The sequence below is a fragment of the Myotis lucifugus genome, unplaced genomic scaffold (genome assembly GCF_000147115.1).
Source record: "Myotis lucifugus unplaced genomic scaffold, Myoluc2.0 scaffold_31, whole genome shotgun sequence".
NCBI classification, from domain to species: Eukaryota; Metazoa; Chordata; class Mammalia; order Chiroptera; family Vespertilionidae; genus Myotis; species Myotis lucifugus.
The window spans coordinates 3954641-3973081 of NW_005871079.1; positions in this window are offsets into that span (position 1 = coordinate 3954641).

An 18441-nucleotide genomic window follows, 5' to 3' on the forward strand; every position below is an offset into this window, starting at 1 on the left:
TTTGTAGGAGGAGGAACAATAAAAAATGAAACAGTACCTGGGACACCATTGGTAACACTCCTCAGCATAAACAGTGCTTCATTTTTTCATTGGTTGCCCTCCCTAGCCCTTCCTTCCTCTTCCCATTCTTTTCTCCTGTTTTCTTTGTCAGAACCCCTTAGTTTGCCCTGGATATTGTAAATGTTTTATTCCTGATCTAATATGGTTTTAAAATACTGCTCCAACTGTTAAGGTCAATCTAATGATTTCAAAATGCAGAGGAACAGCTGATGTTTCAGTGGACAAAAAATGGGCATAACAGAAGAATTTTTTTTTTTAATTTGTAAAGATCTTGAGTCCCAGTAATTGGAGGCTACTAAGGGGTAGTTTCTAATATATGCATTCTTCTCCTGAAGAAAATCGTTTCAAGCTTGGATTTGGTTTTGGTTCGGTTTCCTTTATTTGGGCAACGGGTGAGGGTTGTTGGGCTTTTGCACAGTAACGCTTCCAAACTTCTCTGGATAGCCCAGAGAGAAAAAAAATGAGAAATAAATAGCTCCATTTTATTTTTCCACCAAGAAGAAAGGGCACCATGGGAAACTTCTCGCCCAATCCATCAGGGTATATTATCATCTCTGGTTCATGGCCCTCACTTTGAGGGGTAACCACTTCCTTTCAGAAGCATAAAGAAAACAAAATAAAGGTGGTAGTATTCTGAAGTCAGGTCTTATAACAGAGAGTTATCAATTAATGTGCTAAACAAGAGCCAGTCTAGCCCTGGCCGGTGTGCTCGGTTGTTTGGAGTTGTCCTGTACCCCAAAAGGTGGTGGGTTCAATTCCCAGTCGGGGCGCATGCGGGAGGCAACCGATGGATGTTTCTCTCCCACATCAGTGTTTCTCTCTCTCTCTTTCTCTCCCTTCCTCTCTCTAAAATCAATTCTTTTCATGGTCAGTCTATTTGTGACAACTCCCAGACATGGCATCCCACAGCTTAATATGCTCTAGTTAACTGTCACCTGAAGAACCCTCTGCCACCAACGTCCAATTTTCATTGCCCACCTGGAAGGAGGGACCTTGGACTCTCACAATCCCCCAAATTAAAGTCTCTACTCTCATGACCCTGCATTTTGTTTTTTCTCCCATTACCCATTTAACTTATAAAAGCCTATAGTAGAATTGCCTCCTGATCATGATGTGTACTAGGAAGACAGTGCCCACTAACCATCCATCTTCTTTTATGGTGCTCTTGTCAAGTTTCTACCATCCTTGTTATTAGTTCAATTGTGTCCCCCCAAAAAGATATGTTGGTGTAATAATCCCAGTACTTCAGAATGTGACTTTATTTGGAAACAGGTTCTTTACAGAGGCAATCAAATTTAAATGAGGTCATTAGGATAAACTAATCCAGTATGAATAGTTGTGAAGGAGAGCAAACCAGGAGATTGAAGAAATGGACCATGAGGAAGAGACATCCATAGGAGAAATCCCTGGTTAACCATCTACTTCTATGTGGCGAGCGGTGGCCCATGTGTGTGGACTGCCGCATGAGTGCAGGGAAGCCCTGAAAACACTGGCTGGTCTTAAGCGTTTGAGGAACTACAAATTACATACTGTGGCAAGGAAGGAAACCACAAGGCCGCAACTGTGGGCGGGCCCCTCTGATGGGCAATTGGCTGGCAACTGACGTCCAGCTAGAGGCAGAAGCCAGGATTAGAAAATTAAAGAAAGAACTGAAACTAGAAAAAGATATTAGAGTACCTACAACTCTTTTAGCATCAGGACGGGCTGATGGAGTTGAAGAGCAAAACAGCTTTAGCTTGTAGCTTTGCCAAACGCAGGACGCAGGCTGCCACGACTTAAGGTCCATGGCTTGTGACTAAGCCAGGTTGGGCCAAATCTCAGCAAAAGACCAGAGCGGGTATTTCTGCCTGGCTAGTGTAGCTTTGGGACACAAGGGGAGATGGAATTTCTCTAACGGGGCAGAAAGCAGGAAAAAAATGAGTAACATTACTGCGCACTCTGCCCTTTGGCAGTGGCTGCATGGTGCCCTAGAGATCATTCTGTCCTGCAGGAAGGCCTAGCCCAGCGGTTCTCAACCTGTGGGTCACGACCCCTTTGGGGGTCGAACGACCTTTCACAGGGGTCGCCTAAGACCATCGGAAAACACATATATAATTACATATTGTTTTTGTGATTAATCACTATGCTTTAATTATGTTCAAATTGTAACAATGAAATTGGGGGTCACCACAACATGAGGAACTGTATTAAAGGGTCGCGGCATTAGGAAGGTTGAGAACCACTGGCCTAGCCAAATGAGGGAGCTCTTCATAGGCAAGTGGATCCTTGGAAATCTATAGAAGGAGTACAGCAAATTCTTAGAGAGATGGGCATGTGCCAGGCGTTCTGTGCTCTAGGGCCACTTTTACAGCAGGAATGAAAGCAAAGATTCTGCAGAAAGTCCCTAGTACACACCTATCTCCATGCTAAGTCCTATAGCGGGGCTGTGGTAAGCAGTTAGACCAGCCGTGGGCAAACTAAGGCCCGCGGGCCGGATCCGGCCCGTTTGAAATGAATAAAACTAAAAAAAAAAAAAAGACCGTACCCTTTTATGTAATGATGTTTACTTTGAATTTATATTAGTTCACACAAACACTCCATCCATGCTTTTGTTCCGGCCCTCCGGTCCAGTTTAAGAACCCATTGTGGCCCTCAAGTCAAAAAGTTTGCCCACCCCCTGAGTTAGACAGACATGAGCAGAGCAAGGATGATGGACCAGGCATAGAAGGTCACCAGGGCAAAAAGCCCTGGGTGCCCAGCAAAGGACAACTGTAGGGTGGGACCTTGCTCCCTGGGTGACCTTTCCTTCCCTAGCATATCGCTGGTCATATGGTTTAGATCCTCTGACCCTTCCTCCCTAGAAATAACACCTAGGCCTCAGTTGTATTTCCGCTCCAGGCCCAGATAAGCAGCAAAACCAGCCACAGCTGACCTCAGGACCAGTTGCATTGAATAATGACCCCCTCCCTGGTGCTGGCCAATCAGTCAGTGGAGACCACAACCCTGAAAGGACAAACCAGGAAAACTGCTGAATGTTCTATGGAGAACTTCCCCTGGGGCCTCCCCTAAAATCTCCACCCTTAAAACCCTTAGCATAGAGGACCCAGTGTACTCTCCAGGGAGCATGCCAGCACCTTTTTCTCCCCCCCCCCCACCCCCGCCCCAGGTGCTTTTCCATTAGCTTCCTCATTCCCAAGCTCCAAGGGCCCTTCCTTTACCTCTATAACCTGTTTCCTAAGCCCACTTTTTCTACAGATTACTTCTACCTGTGATTTTACAAATAAATGTTCTCTTAGAGTTTGAGTCTTGACTCTGAATTCTTTCCTAGCCAGAATTCAAGTACTGAGATTGCTGAACCAAGGTCCAGTGTGACCCTACCAGTCTAACACTCAGAGCCATTTCCACTGCCTACAACAGGACAAGACATCTATGATGTCAGGCAATCTATTGCAGATCTGGGGGAAACCAACCTGTCTCAAGATTGTGTCTGGCCCTAGCTGGTTTGACTCAGTGAATAGAGCATTGGACTGTGGACTGAAGGGTCCCAGGTTCAATTCCGGTCAAGGGCACATGCTCAGGTTTCCAGCTCAATCCCCAACAGAGGGTGTGCAGGAGGCAGCCGATCAATGATTCTCTTTCATCATTGATGTTTCTATCTCTCTCTCTCTCCCCCTCTCCCTTCTGGTCTGAAATCAATAAAAATGATTTTTTTTTAAAAAAAGGACTGAACTACGGGGACAACTCAAAACTCAGGGGCAAAGAAAAGAAGGAAAGGTCATTTGAACTTTTCCCCCTTCTCTTTTGGAAGCCATGAGGTCTCTGTTTGCATCTGTTAGTATGTTCACTGTGTCTATATAAGTGTGGTGTTTGTGTGGTGTTTTCTACCTCTGGATGGTTTGCTAATTTGTAAAAAAAACAAAAACAAAAACAGCTCTAATTGGCCTAAACCAGAGATGAATCTTTTTTCTGCCAAGAACCAATAGGATATTTATAACATCATTAAAGGGCCATACAAAATTATTAACTTAAAAATTAGCTGCTATATTTGGTCAAACATTTAATTAACTCACCCCTAATGCCTTGGCAGGGCCAGACCAAATGATTTCAAGAGCCTTAACAAATGCTCATATATATTCTCAAAAATTTTAACAGAAACTCAATCAAATGCTTTACAAGTTCACGTAATCTAAGATTAAGCTCTAGTAAATGAAAACTCGTTTAAGTTTAAAACAGGTATGTCTTGCCCGGCTGGTGTGGCTCAGTTGGTGGAGCGTCGACCCATGCACCAAGAAGTCACCGGTTAGAACTATGGGAAACCTAAAACAGCACCTCGGTTCCTCCAGGCACCTTAGCAAGCCGTTTTCAGTCTGTGCATTCCTTCATGTACCATAGTACACTTCCTTCAACTGCCATTCGGTGTGGCTTATCAAATGTTCTTGTAGTTTTATGTCTATTTTCTGGATGAGTTGAAGCCTTCCTCGCAAATAAGCTGTTAGAAAATGCCCTCCCCCTCCCCCCTTCATAGCAGTGCAATTTACAATAGCTAAGATTGGAAACAGCTCAAGTGCACATCAGCAAAAGACTGGATAAAAAAAGCTGTTGTACATTTATACTGTGGAATACTATGCAGCTGTAAAAAAGAAAGAACTCTTACTATTTGCAACAGCATGATGGACCTGGAGAGTATTATGCTAAGCCAGCCGTGGGCAAACTACGGCCCGCGGGCCGGATCCGGCCCGTTTGAAATGAATAAAACTAAAAAAAAAAAAAGACCGTACCCTTTTATGTAATGATGTTTACTTTGAATTTATATTAGTTCACACAAACACTCCATCCATGCTTTTGTTCCGGCCCTCCGGTCCAGTTTAAGAACCCATTGTGGCCCTCGAGTCAAAAAGTTTGCCCACCCCTGTCAGCTAAGCGAAATAAGCCAGTCAGAGAAAGGTAAGTATCACATGATCTCACTCATATGTGGAATCTAATGAACAACATAAATTGATGAACAGAATAGATCCAGAGACGTGGAAGCACGGAACAGACTGATGCATTTCAGAGGGAAGGTAGGGGAGGGAGGAGTGATTAACCTGGGAACTTATGTGCATATATGCGTAACCCATGGACACAGACAGTAGAATGGTGAAGGCCTGGGAGGGGTGGGTGCAGGGTCAAGGGGAGTCAATGGGAGGGCGGGGGGAGTAGACATCTGTAATACTTTCAACAATAAAGATACATTTTTAAAAATTCAAAAATATAAATCTATGCTGAGAAAATTAGAAATAAAAATTTGAACACAATTTTTTTAAATGTGATTCCCACTTGGGGTATACCTTCCAAGAGCACCCACCTGTCACTGTTTTCCTTCCTGACCTTTGTGAAATGGGCTTATTATATTGATGACATAATGTCCACCCAAGAATGTTGGCCTCTGCCAGGGAAAACCTTGCAGGCTCTGCTGGACCACCTACAACCAAGAGGCTGGGCAGTAAATCTGCAGAAAATCCAAGGTCTAGGGTTTTGTATTGTTGGGTAAGACCCATGTGTTAGGTTTGATGGAGCAATTGAACCGATAGCCCTCCCCCAGGAACTGGCTTTTCAGGTCATTTCACTATGGCCTTTCCCTTTGCTGAGACCACATTTCACTTGTGGTGACCACATTCCATTCTCTCCCCTCCAGGTATGCATAAAGAAGTCTCCGCCCAAAAAAATCCCGCCAAAAGTCCTTTAAAAGCCGCTGACCCCCCTTCACTGGGGGCTGGAGCCATCCAGGCTCAGCCACCTGGTGTGCAGATGATCAATTCGTAATCCCTCACCACTCTGACCTTGTGCCTTGTGCCTTGTGCGTTCCTCCAGCGACCTAACACCATGTTGTCCCGGAGGCTGTTATTGACAAAGATCAAACCTACCCCATACCAAAAAATGTAAAAGAGGTACAAGCTTTTGTGGGAATTCTGGGTTATTGGTGAACTTTTATGCCCCATTTAGCACAATACCTTTGCCCATTATATCACCTAGTTAAGATGGGATATCTATGGGACTGAGAAAGCAAAAATACTAGCCAACAGATTAAAGTTCTTGGAACCTCCCAGGTGGGTTTACCATTTTAATCAGATGTTTCAGTAACCCCAGAAAGAATGGGCTGAGCATTATGGTACAAACAGCAAAGGAGTATCTCCGAGGGAAGGTGGGGGAGGGCAGGAGTGTGGGAGGTAATCAACCAAGGACCCTGTATGTATATATGCATGGCCCATGGACACAGACAATGGGGTGGTGAAGGCCTGGCGCAGGGGCAGGAGTGGGCTGGAGGGGGTCAATGGGGAGAAAAAGGGGACATATATATAATACTTTCAACAATAAAGAATTATTTTTAAAAAAAAAAAAACAGTGAAGGAGTAACTACCCCTTGGATTTTGGTCCCAAGTATGGGAGGGGGCAGAGATCAGATATGCACCAATAGAACATCAGTTATTGGCAGTGTATACAGTGCTCCTGCAGGTGGAGCCTCTTACTAAAGAACAGCCAGCTACAGTAAGAACTTCCCTTCCCATCAAAGGGTGGATGGACAACATGTTTACCAACCAGCCTCCGCCATGACTGACTAAATGGCATGCCTATTTACAACAGAGAAATGCTCTATCAAATAGTCCTGTCTTTAGAGAACCAATAACTATTAGGCCCTGTTGAATATATAGAATCTCCAAATGCTCCTGTTCCTATAGTATCCTTGTGTTGGCCCCTGCAACCTACAAAGTAGGAATAGGGGACATTCTGGCTGGAGCCTAGTCCATCGTTGGCCTTAGCTGGGACAATTTGTTTACCTGGATAGCAGCTGCCATTCAATCACCCACTGATACAGTCTAGATAAAAACAGGAACAAATCACAGGAGCCAACGGGCCACGTTAAGAGTAGTCTAGTTGGCAAAGACCTTGTATGCATATATGCATAACCCATGGACACAGACAGTATGGTGGTGAGGGTCTGGGGTGGAGGGCGGGCTGGAGGGGGTCGATGGGGGAAGAGAGGGGGCATATGTAATACTTTCAACAATAAAGTTTTTTTTTTTTAATGAGTGGTCTGGTTGGTAATCGGGCATGAACCTTGGCTGCTGACCCTGTGTACTGACAGTTGTGCCATTCTAAAACTACTGCCTGTGGCTCAGCCCGCGTGGCTAGTGGATTGAGCATTGTCCTATGCACCCAGAGTTTTATGGTTGGATTCCAGGTCAGGGCACATGCCCGGGTTGTGGGCTCTATCCCCAGTAGGGGTGTGCAGGAGGCATCTGATCGATGTTGCTCTCTCTCAATGTTTCTATCTCAATCTCCCTTCCCCTCTATCTAAAAAATCAATAAAAACATATTTTTATTTTTTTAAAATATATTTTATTGATTTTTTTTACAGAAAGGAAGGGAGAGGGATAGAGAGTTAGAAACATCGATCAGCTACCTTCTGCACACCTCCTACCGGGGATGTGCCCGCAACCCAGGTACATGCCCTTGACCGGATTCGAACCTGGGACCTTTCAGTCCGCAGGCCGACACTCTATCCACTGAGCCAAACCGGTTAGCAATAAAAACATATTTTTAAAAAGGAATGACTGTGGCTCCATATTCTACCTCCTCTCCTTCCAACCATACTAGGAACTGCTTCAAAAAATTGCATGCACCTTTCATTACAAAAGCATTCTAATTATAAAAACAATACATCCTAGTTGTAGGGAATTTGGAGAATTCATAAAGGTACAAGGGGGAGGGGGAGGGAGGGAGGGAGAGAGAGGAGAGAGAGAGAGAGAGAGAGAGAGAGAGAGAGAGAGAGAGAGAGAGAGAATATGAGGGACAGGAGGCAGAGAGCAGAGAGTGAGGGAGAGAAAGAATGCAGAATTAGAAGGTCTAAGAGAACAGGAGGAAGTGCTTGGTTAACATTTCTGAAGAGGTGGTGGCAACAAGCCAGTCCCGGGGAGGAGGGCAGTGTGGTTGATTTACATAGGACGATGTGGAATGGCTCTGAGTTGGAAGAGCAAGGAAAGAGGACAATTCTAAGTCACTGCCCTCTGAGGCTTTGCTTATTTCTAGTTTTTCCTCATTCCTCTTGTCTATTGGTCTCATTTCTCAAAGCTCAGCTCCCTGTGTGCCTATAAAGCTGGTGAAATCTGAAAAAGATCTAGAGATTATCCCAAAGTCAATATGCTGGTTTTGCTACTGTGTTATAGTTACATAATATGTTACCATTGGGGGACGCTGGGGGAAGGGTACATGGGACCGCTTTTTACTATTTTTGCTACCTTTTTTGAATCTATAATTAATTCAAAAGCAACAGAAAAACCCAGCTCCTGAACTTATTGCAGCACCAAGTCCTACCTGACAACCAGACAACTGCTTTGGCTAATTGTTCCTGCACAGTTTTCATACCGTATTTTGCCTGTTTTCTGATTATCTATGCCATACCACTTAGCATTCGTGTGTATTCTATATATTTATATATGCTTGGCATACGTGTGTATTCTATATATTTATATATGCTTACATACACTGTGACTTAAACACACAGACTGTATAATGCTGTCGTGTTCGCTAGCTGTTTCTCATATGTGTATATCTTGTGAATCCCCAGCATGAGTGTAAGCTCTCTCTGTCTTTGTACCTCCTATGTTGGTACCTCATGGCACTGCCCCACTAACTGCGTGGTAGGTACTCAATAAACACTACTTCAGCGACTGAAAAAGTGAGAAACGTGAAAGGAAATAAAGAGATAGTTACAACACTTGATCAAGTTTGTTGTTTTTAGCATACTATAATTTAGTGTCCAGAAAACATTTACTACCCCGTGATTAGAGTTTAAAGGCTATAGAAGACTGTACATCTATCCCCTTTAATACTAGTTATTACTGTGAACAGGTGGCTATTGACCTAGAAGCACAAAGGTTAATCAGAGGTGTGTTGTTTTAACACTTGTCATAAAATACCTCTTTGAGTTCATTCAGGGAAATGCTGAAGAAGCACTCTGCTAACCCTGGAATCCGCCTTTCCCCCAGTTAATCTTATCTGAATCAAGGGGTGAGCAGGTTTGTTTAAGCTGAAAACTTGAGTGAAAAAGAGAACAGGTACATTTTAAACTCCATGAAAAATGTTACCTTCAAGTCAATATGAACAGTATCTCCACATTGAGAAATTAGAAACATATCCACTGATTTAATAGAGCATAGTCTTAGAAAACCTACACAAATGAATATCTTAGTGAATTATTATAAGGTAAATGCTCTCATAACTGCCTACCAGATCATGAAATAAAACTTTGCCAGCCACTCAAAAGCCTCTCACAGTCCTGTTCCCTCCTACAAAGTAACCACTAATCTTGACATTTATACTAATCATTTCCCTCCATTAAGGTGGCTTTGATAACTTCTTTGCATTTCTTTATAATTTTATCAACATAGTTTGGGTTCCTAGCTGCAGCAGTCTTGCCCGTGAAAAGAAAAGGAGAGGAGAGGAGAGGAGAGGAGAGGAGAGGAGAGGAGAGGAGAGGAGAGGAGAGGAGAGGAGAGGAGAGGAGAGGAGAAAAGAGAAAAGGTCTTTTATGTCTCCTGTAATGTACAGGTCCCCCCTCCTTTTCTTACACTTTTTCTATTGAATAAACAAGGCCATTTGGCTTATAGAGTTTCCCCCAGACTGGATTTTGCTGATTGCACACTCACAGTATATCTAGTTCAACACGTACCTCCTATCGCTTTTTCAACAAACTGACAGCTAAATCCAGAGACTTCCAGACTCAGGTTCTGTCCCTTTGGCAGGATCTTGGTGGTGATGTGTTCTTTCATCAGATGACACATAATGTCTGGTTTCAGTTCTTCAGTGACAGCAGCATTTCATGTTCGATGTCTAGATTCATTAATTTACTGGGGGTTGCAGAATGGTAATAATCCAATCCTATCACTTTACTTCATTAGCTGAAATAATTTTATTAAAAAAAATCTTCCACTCATCTAGTCTTTGGTTCCCAATGCTACAGGTCATATAGGAAAAGCTTCTTTCCTTTTTTTCCTCAGTTTTCAAGATAACATGGTTCTGTCACCTACAAAAGGAGGCCAACCAGTTTGATGATTTAAAAAAAAAAAATTTGTGTGTGTCAACTCCATAGATTTAAGCATATCTGATGGGTTTCAGACAGTAGGTGCCAAGATGGCCCCTTATGATTCCTGCCTTTCCTTCCACATTGTTCAAGGGGTAGGCCTGTGTCACGAATAAACTACAGCAGAAGTGATGGTATGTCACTTCTGCGATTAGGTTATAAAAAGTCTGCAGCTTCCATCTTTGGTGCTCACTGGACTGCTCTCACAGTCTCTTTACACCACTTTGGGCGAAGCCACGTTGTAAGTAGCCTTGTGGTGAGGCCCACGGGGTGAGGAAGTCCTGCCAACAGCCATGTGAATTTCCAAGTGGATCTTCCACGCCCAGATTCAAAGGAACAAATCCCCAGTAAATAAACAGTCTGATTGCAATCTCATCAGAACCACAAGTTAAGCTGTCCTGGCATTCCTGCCTCTGTGAAACTGTGTGCTATAGTAAGTGTCTGGCTTTAAGTGAGGCTTTGGGAGAAAGTTTTACACAGCAATAGATAACTAATTTACAATCCATTGCAATTCTTATTGTTATTGAAACTCAATTTGTCCCATATTTGGTAGGTGGGGGCTTCTTCAAATTGTCTCCTGAGTTATTTGAGATAACCCTAGGAGTCTTTAACAGTTTATTTGTAATCTAATATGGAAAGATATCCCAGGGTTTTATTAAATAATTTCCTGATCTAAAATTAGAATTAGCTACGTATTTCTCCAAGAAGTCCTTGTTTTTTTTATTGGAAATGGTCTAGAAAAAGACCAGTCTGGGTGCCATGAGTGCTTGGTTGGTCATTATTTCTAGAGTTTTTCAGTAGAGAGATAAAATATCTTATGAGTTTATACATAAATTTCCAATTCAAATTCGGGTTTAAATATTTTAATTTACTTCTTTTTATATTAAATTTGATTCTCTCAACTTCCTGAAGAATCCTGGTTCTCACGGACAGAAACAATAGATTTGTCTATTAATTAGTCATTTGCTTTATCCCACAGGAAGACACAACAGTCACAGAAAACAAGTTCAATACTACCAATCATTATGATTTCTGAAAACCATTTGAAAAACGTTTGCATGTGGTACCACAACTTCCCCCCTCTTTTCTTCCCTCCCCTCTTTAAGTAGTTGTACCACATCTGCATTCTCAGATCATGTAGCCATTACATAGTATACACTTTTATTTTTTGATGCTCATTTACTATTAGTTCTACAAGTAATCATACAGTGGGAACTGAGGTAAGGAAGTTAAGGGCAGTAAGATTGAATCAGCAGATAATTCATTATAGAGCAGGAAGCTTCTAGAGGATTTTGAATCAGAAACTAAACATATTTTTCTAAAAAAAAATTATTGTAAACTCAGTGGATTTAAGCATAAAATATAGCACATCAAATCTCCCACCAAATACTGCTCAGGATCACAGTTCTCTTTTTCCAGTCCCACAGTGGTAGACCTTGTCCAAGGCGGGTCCATTGAGTTCTTACTACAGCCCCTCCCTTTTTGCTGGCATCCCCATGTGCAGCCTTTTCTCCTTCTACTTCTTCCACTTCTTCAGCTTCATAATCTTACCTCATCCCATCAGAGTTTGGGTTGGATATGTCCTCCAGGTATCCTATGATTACCCCTATCACATTAATTGAACACTAATTAGTTAATTCATTAACTGTTTCATGATCCCCTGCTGCCTACTAGGCTCTCTGCTAGGAAATGAGCCCACAATGATAAGCAAAAACAGAACCAAACTCTGCCCTAGAGGCATGTAGCCTAGAGGCAGAGAGAGAAGCCATCATATTTGGTATCCTATTTTTCACTGTAGTATTTATTGCACTGTACTTCAACTGAGCTCAGAGGGTCTGGCACTTTGTAGATGCTCAATAAATGATTGATTGATTGATTGAATGTGTTGATGCTTAAAGAATACTCCTGATAAGCCATTAGGATTATCATCAATCCTGGAATAATAATGGCAATCTCATCCCTTCTCAGAACTGCTGATCACATAAAAACATGAACTCTAGGTCACAGGTGGACAAACATTTTCTGTGAAGTGCTAGCTGATAAATATTTTAGGCTTTATAAGCCATAATAGAGGCCTGGTGCAAGAATTCGTGCACCAGTGGGTCCCTCAGCCTGGCCTGCGGGATTGGGCTGAAATCGGCTCTTCGATATCCCCTGAGGGGTCCTGGATTGCGAGAGGGCACAGGCCAGGCCAAGGGACCCCACTGGTGCACAATTGGGGCCTGTGAGGGACATGGGAGGTTGGCCAGCCAGGGAGGAACTGCAAGAGGGCTCCAGGGTGTGTCCAGCCCATCTCGCTCAGTCCTGATAGGCCAGACCCCAGCAGCAAGCTAACCTACCAGTCGGAGCGTTTGCCCCCTGGTGGTCAGTGCATGTCATAGTGAGCGGTTATGGGGTCTTAGCATATCATTAGCATATTACACTTTGATTGGTTGAATGGCCAACCAGACAGCATATTAGGCTTTTATTATATAGGATGGTATCGTCTTAACTGCTCAACTCTGGCATTGTAGTGCAAAAGCAGGTGCAGACAAGATGTAAACAAATTACTGTGGCTGTGTTCCAATAAAATTTTATTTATAAAAACATAGTGGGCTGGATTTGGCCCGTGGGGCCTAGTTTGCCAACCTGTGCTGTAGATGACACCACTTTTGTCATTTGTCAGGAATGCCTTCATGCCTGGTCCATACTCTCTTCTTTAGTTAGGTAAATGTAGTTGCTACACCCAACATCTGAGTTTACATTTAAACCACCTCTGACATCTGCAACTGTGGTATTGTGAAATGGTATGTAATTTGAAACCCATAAAACCTGTTTTATTCTGGTTGACCATTTGGCAAGTTACATTAGCTTTTTTGAATATTTCCTCACTGTAAATGGAGGTGTTTTTTCTAAGTCCTGACTAAGACGATCAAATGAGATACGTATATTAAGAACTGAACATGATACCTAGCACACAGTAGATAGTCCACATATACACCCCGCCACCCTCAACCCTTGGCCCAGTTGAAGCATCCATCTTATATAAAAACTGCTGTTTGAAATTTTAACCCTGCTATTTCTGGCTTCTGTAAATGCTTGCTGGCTTAAATAATAAGGAAAATAAGACTACTCCCATTTCAGAGAGGCCATTAAACCTTCCCCAGACGAAGTTATCAGTGCTGGCGTCAGGCCAAGCCTTTGGTCGAGGTCTCAAAGCGCCAGCACATAGGGCTCTTTAAGAACTTGCAAAGGGAACCGGAAAAACCCCATATTGGGGAGACAAAGAGGGTAAGATAGTATAAATACAGGAAACTTCCTGTGTGATTTCACCCAGAATTTGAGAGACATTTTCCTCTGGGCCCGTGCGTAATAAATGTAACTCCATCTCTCTAAGCGTTGCTTGGTTCTTCTCTGATTTTTTCTGTAACAGTCATATTCTTGTCCTCCTTTAAATTAAATTATCAGCTATTTATTGAGGATTTACTATATCCAAGGCATAGTTTCAGGTACTTTATTTATTTATTTTAAAATATATTTTTATTGATGTCAGCGAAGAAGGGAGAGAGAGAGAGAGAGAGAGAGAGAGAGAGAGAGAGAGAGGGAGAGAGAGAGAAACATCAATGATGTGAGAGAATCATTGATTGGCTGACTCCTGCACACCCCCTACTGGTAGTGGAACCTGCAACCCAGGCATGTTCCCAGACCAGGAATCAAACTGTGACCTCCTGGTTCATAGGTCAACACTCAACCATTGAGCCACAATGGCTGGGCAGTTCCAGGTACTTTAAAACTATTCTAAATCCTCCCTGATATTTCTCAAACTTGGCAATAATACAATATATCTGGGAGCCTCAAAGTACTGATGCTTGCACCCCAACATTAGATATTCTGATACAAGTCTTTTTTTAAAAAAATCTTTATTGTTGAAAGTATTACATAGGTTCTCTTTTCCACCCGCCCTGCTCCCCCCGCTCCCATAAACCCCTTCCAGCCTTCTCCTGTCCTCCCCACCTTTTCTTTTTATTTCTATATAAATATTATAAAGAGTGGTCTGGGCATCAGAATTATCCCCAGATAATTTAAATAGGGAGTATATTTGAGTGTCATTACTCTAGACTAGGACTCTGGCTCCAATCAATTCAAAAGCCGTTTCTTCCATCTATCCATCTGGCTCCTCTTTAACTGTTTTAACCTATATGTTAGAACCTAGAGAGAGTTGATTTGAGTTCTGCTACTTCCTTGTATTTTGGACATATTTATGTTAAGGAGAGTAGAAACTGAGAATGAAATCATCACCTTCCTTTGCATTTGGCATTTGTTGTTTAACTATCTGGCATCCATTTCCATTTCTTATGGAACAGCCTTGATTTTTATTTGGGGATCCACTTCTCCCCCAAGCTCAGTCCACTTGGCCTGCCTGAGGCTTTCCCCTGGCCCTAGAAGCTCATGAAACTGGTACATGAACTCTCCGGGCTGCAGTTAGTGTGGGTCCACTCTGAGTGAGTGTCATGGTTTAGTTTTTCAGGATTGCTGAAAGACACATTTTTTCCTGCTGGGGTTGGAATCTAAAAGAATATGGTTCCTAGAGGCTCTAGCAGCTATTTTACAAGCTCAAAGAAAAAGGTAGGAAAAAAAGTTAAACAAACAAACAAACAAACAACAACAACAAAAAACCTCAAAGAGAAAGTCTGTCTGAACACATACTAAAAGAAAAACACACAGACCAAGAAAGAGAGAGAATTTTGAGCCACAGTACCTAGCAATTTCCCCAGCAGGTATACCATTAAACTGCTGTGTGAACCAATAAATTCTCTTTGCTTCTGCCTCTGCCAATTTCAGTCAGGTGTTCTGTCACTAGCAACCAAAAGAATCCCAAACTGATACAGCCTTCTCTTATCTCCCTCAGACCAAATTCAATCAATCACCCATATACGCAGAGAAGATGTGCCAGTCAAGCCCCAATCATTCATTCAACAAACATGTACTGAGTGTCTGTTGTATACGATGCCTGCCCTAGGAAGAGAAATTATGGTGGTACACCATCATTAAGAACTGCACACATTTTTGTGGAAAAATACCCAGCAACAAAACCACTTTCCTAATGTGTGTAAGAACCTGTGTTAGAACATATTTGCCAATGTTATCACCGATAAGAGTTTAACCTCCAACACTTATAGGGAATTCATACAACTTAACAAAAGGAAGATAAACAACCCAATCAAAAAATGGGCAAAGGACCTAAATAGACACCTTTCAAAAGAGGACATTCAGAAAGCCAAGAGACATATGAAAACATGCTCAAAGCCACTAATCATCCGAGAGATGCAAATCAAAACAACAATGAGGTACCATCTCACACCTGTCAGAATGGCTATCATCAACAAATCCACAAATGACAAGTGCTGGAGAGGATGTGGAGAAAAAGGAACACTTGTGCACTGCTGGTGGGAATGCAGACTCGTGCAGCCACTATGGAAGACAGTATGGAGTTTCCTCAAAAAACTAAAAATGGAACTCCCATTTGACCCAGTGATCCCACTTCTAGGAATATATCCCAAGAAAACAGAAACACCAATCAGAAAGAATATATGCATCCCTATGTTCATAGCAGCACAATTCACCATAGCTAAGATCTGGAAACAGCCTAAGTGCCCATCAGTAGATGAATGGATTAGAAAACTGTGGTACATCTACACAATGGAATACTATGCTGCTGTAAAAAAGAAGGAATTCTTACCATTTGCAACAGCATGGATGGAACTGGAGAGCATTATGCTAAGTGAAATAAGCCAGTCAATGAAGGAAAAATACCACATGATCTCACTCATTTATGGATAATAAAGACCATTATAAACTTACTAGAGGCCCGGTGCACAAAAATTTGTGCACTGGTGGGGGGAGGGGGTGTCCCTCAGCCCCACTTGTGCCCTCTCACAGTCTGGGACCCCTCAGGAGATAACGACCTGCTGGCTTAGGCCCGCTCCCGGGTGGCAGAGGGCACGCCCAATCCCTAGGTGCAGCCCCTGGTCGGGCTCAGAGCAGGGCCGATTGGGGAGTTGGGGCACTGCCCCCTGTCATGCACAGAGCAGGGCGGATCGAAAGGTTGTGATGCCACACCCAGTCACGCTCAGGGTAGGGCCGATTGGGGGGTTGGGGCGCCGCCCCCTGTCACACTCAAGGCAGGGTCGATGGGGAGGTTGCGGCGCCACCCTCTGTCATGCACAGAGCAGGGCCCATCAGGGGGGTTGGGGCTCCGTACCCTGTCACACACAGAGCAGGGCCGATCAGGGGGTTGGGGAGCTCCCCCCTGTGACGCACAGAGTAGGGCCGATAGGGGAGTTGGGGCACCGCCCCCTGTCACACACAGAGCAGGGCAGATCAGGGGGTTGGGGCATTGCCCCCTGTCACCTACAGAGCAGGGCCGATCAGGGGTTGGGGCACTCCCCCCTGTCACACTCAGGGCAGGGCCGATGGGGAGGTTGCAGCTCCACCCCGTCACACACAGAGCAGGGCCCATGGCGGGGTTGGGGCACTGCACCCTGTCACACACAGAGCAGGGCCGATCAGGGGGTTGGGGAGCTCCCCCCTATCAGGCACAGAGCAGGGCCGATCAGGGGTTTGGGGCGCCTTCCTCTGTCACGAAGAGAGCAGGGCGGATAGGGAGGTTGTGGCCCCGCCCCCTGTCACACACAGAGCCGCAGGGTGATCAGGGAGTTTGGGCGCTGCCCCCTGTCACGCTGCTCCAGGGGCCAGGAGGCCTCGCAGCTCCACTGATCCCACTACGGTGTCGGGTGAATTTCCCGCCAAAATATAAGATGGCGCGGGCAATTATTTAGGTTTCCCGCGCAAAATCAGAGTTAGTTTAATATCTTTTGAAGTATGGGTTCGATTGAAATGAAATTTTCGGTACTCGACCAGCGCCATAAAGTGTTCTCTACTTACAAGGGATTTTTATGATACCTATTACCCCAATGGGTATGAAACGGTTCGCATACACAGGTAGGTATCTTTGTGAACGGCAAACAAACAAATATTTGGTAATACGCAGTTACAATCGGCCCGAGTTTACACGTTTCCCGCACTCCACCGCAAATCTATATGAACCGAGTTAAGACGGCTCCCGCGGAGTACGCGCAATTCACGCGAGCCGACTTAACTCGTTTCCCGCAACCCAAGTGATCCCAGTGCCGGGAGGCCTCGCGGCTCCGCTGATCCCGGTGTTGGGAAGCATATTACCCTTTTACTATATAGGATAGAGGCCTGGTGCACGGGAGGGGGCCGGCTGGTTTGCCCCGAAGGGTGTCCTGGATCAGGGTGGGGGTCCCGCTGGGGTGCCTGGCCAGCCTGGATGAGGGGATGATGGCTGTTTGCAGCTGGTCACACCCCCTTCAGGGTGGGGGTCCCCACTGGGGTGCCTGGCCAGCCTGGATGAGGGGATGATGGCTGTTTGCAGCTGGTCACACCCCCTTCAGGGTGGGGGTCCCCACTGGGGTGCCTGGCCAGCCTGGATGAGGGGATGATGGCTGTTTGCAGCTGGTCACACCCCCTTCAGGGTGGGGGTCCCCACTGGGGTGCCTGGCCAGTCTGGGTGAGGGGCTGAGGGCCGTTTTCAGGCTGGCGGGTGACTGAAGCTCCCAACCTCTCCTTTTTTACTTTTTTTTTTATTCTGGGATTTATTTACCTTCTATGGCTGTCACTGGAACTGAGAGCCGGCTTTAGCTCTGAGGCTCGGCTCCAGCTCTGAGACCTCGGCTGCTGAAAGCAGGTATCTGGTTTGTTTGGCTTCTATAATTGAAACACTGTTGCAACTCCAGCTCCACCGGCTGGCTGAAAGCATGGTGTTTGTTTAGCTTCTATAATTGCAACATTGTTTCTTAGAGTGCAAGCTCAGAGCCCAGCAGCGGCAGGCGGGAACCTTGGCTTCCTCCTTCACTGGAGCAAGCAAGCCTCCTGTTCGCTTCAGCAGCCTGGCTGCCGGCCGCCATCTTGGTTGGCAGTTAATTTGCATATCGCCCTGATTAGCCAATGGGAAGCGTGTCAGAGGTATGGTTAATTACCATGTTTGTCTATTATTAGATAGGATGAACAAAAATAGATACAGAGGCAGAGCTGCCTCGAACAGACTGTCAAACTACAGCGGGAAGGCCGGGAGGGTTGGGGGGCAGGAGGGGGTTGGTAAGAGATCAACTGAAGGACTTGTATGCATGCATATAAGCATAACCAATGGACATAAAACACTGGGGGGTAGGGGAGGCCAGGGGACTGTCAAGGGCGGGGGAAAAAAGAAGACATATGTAATA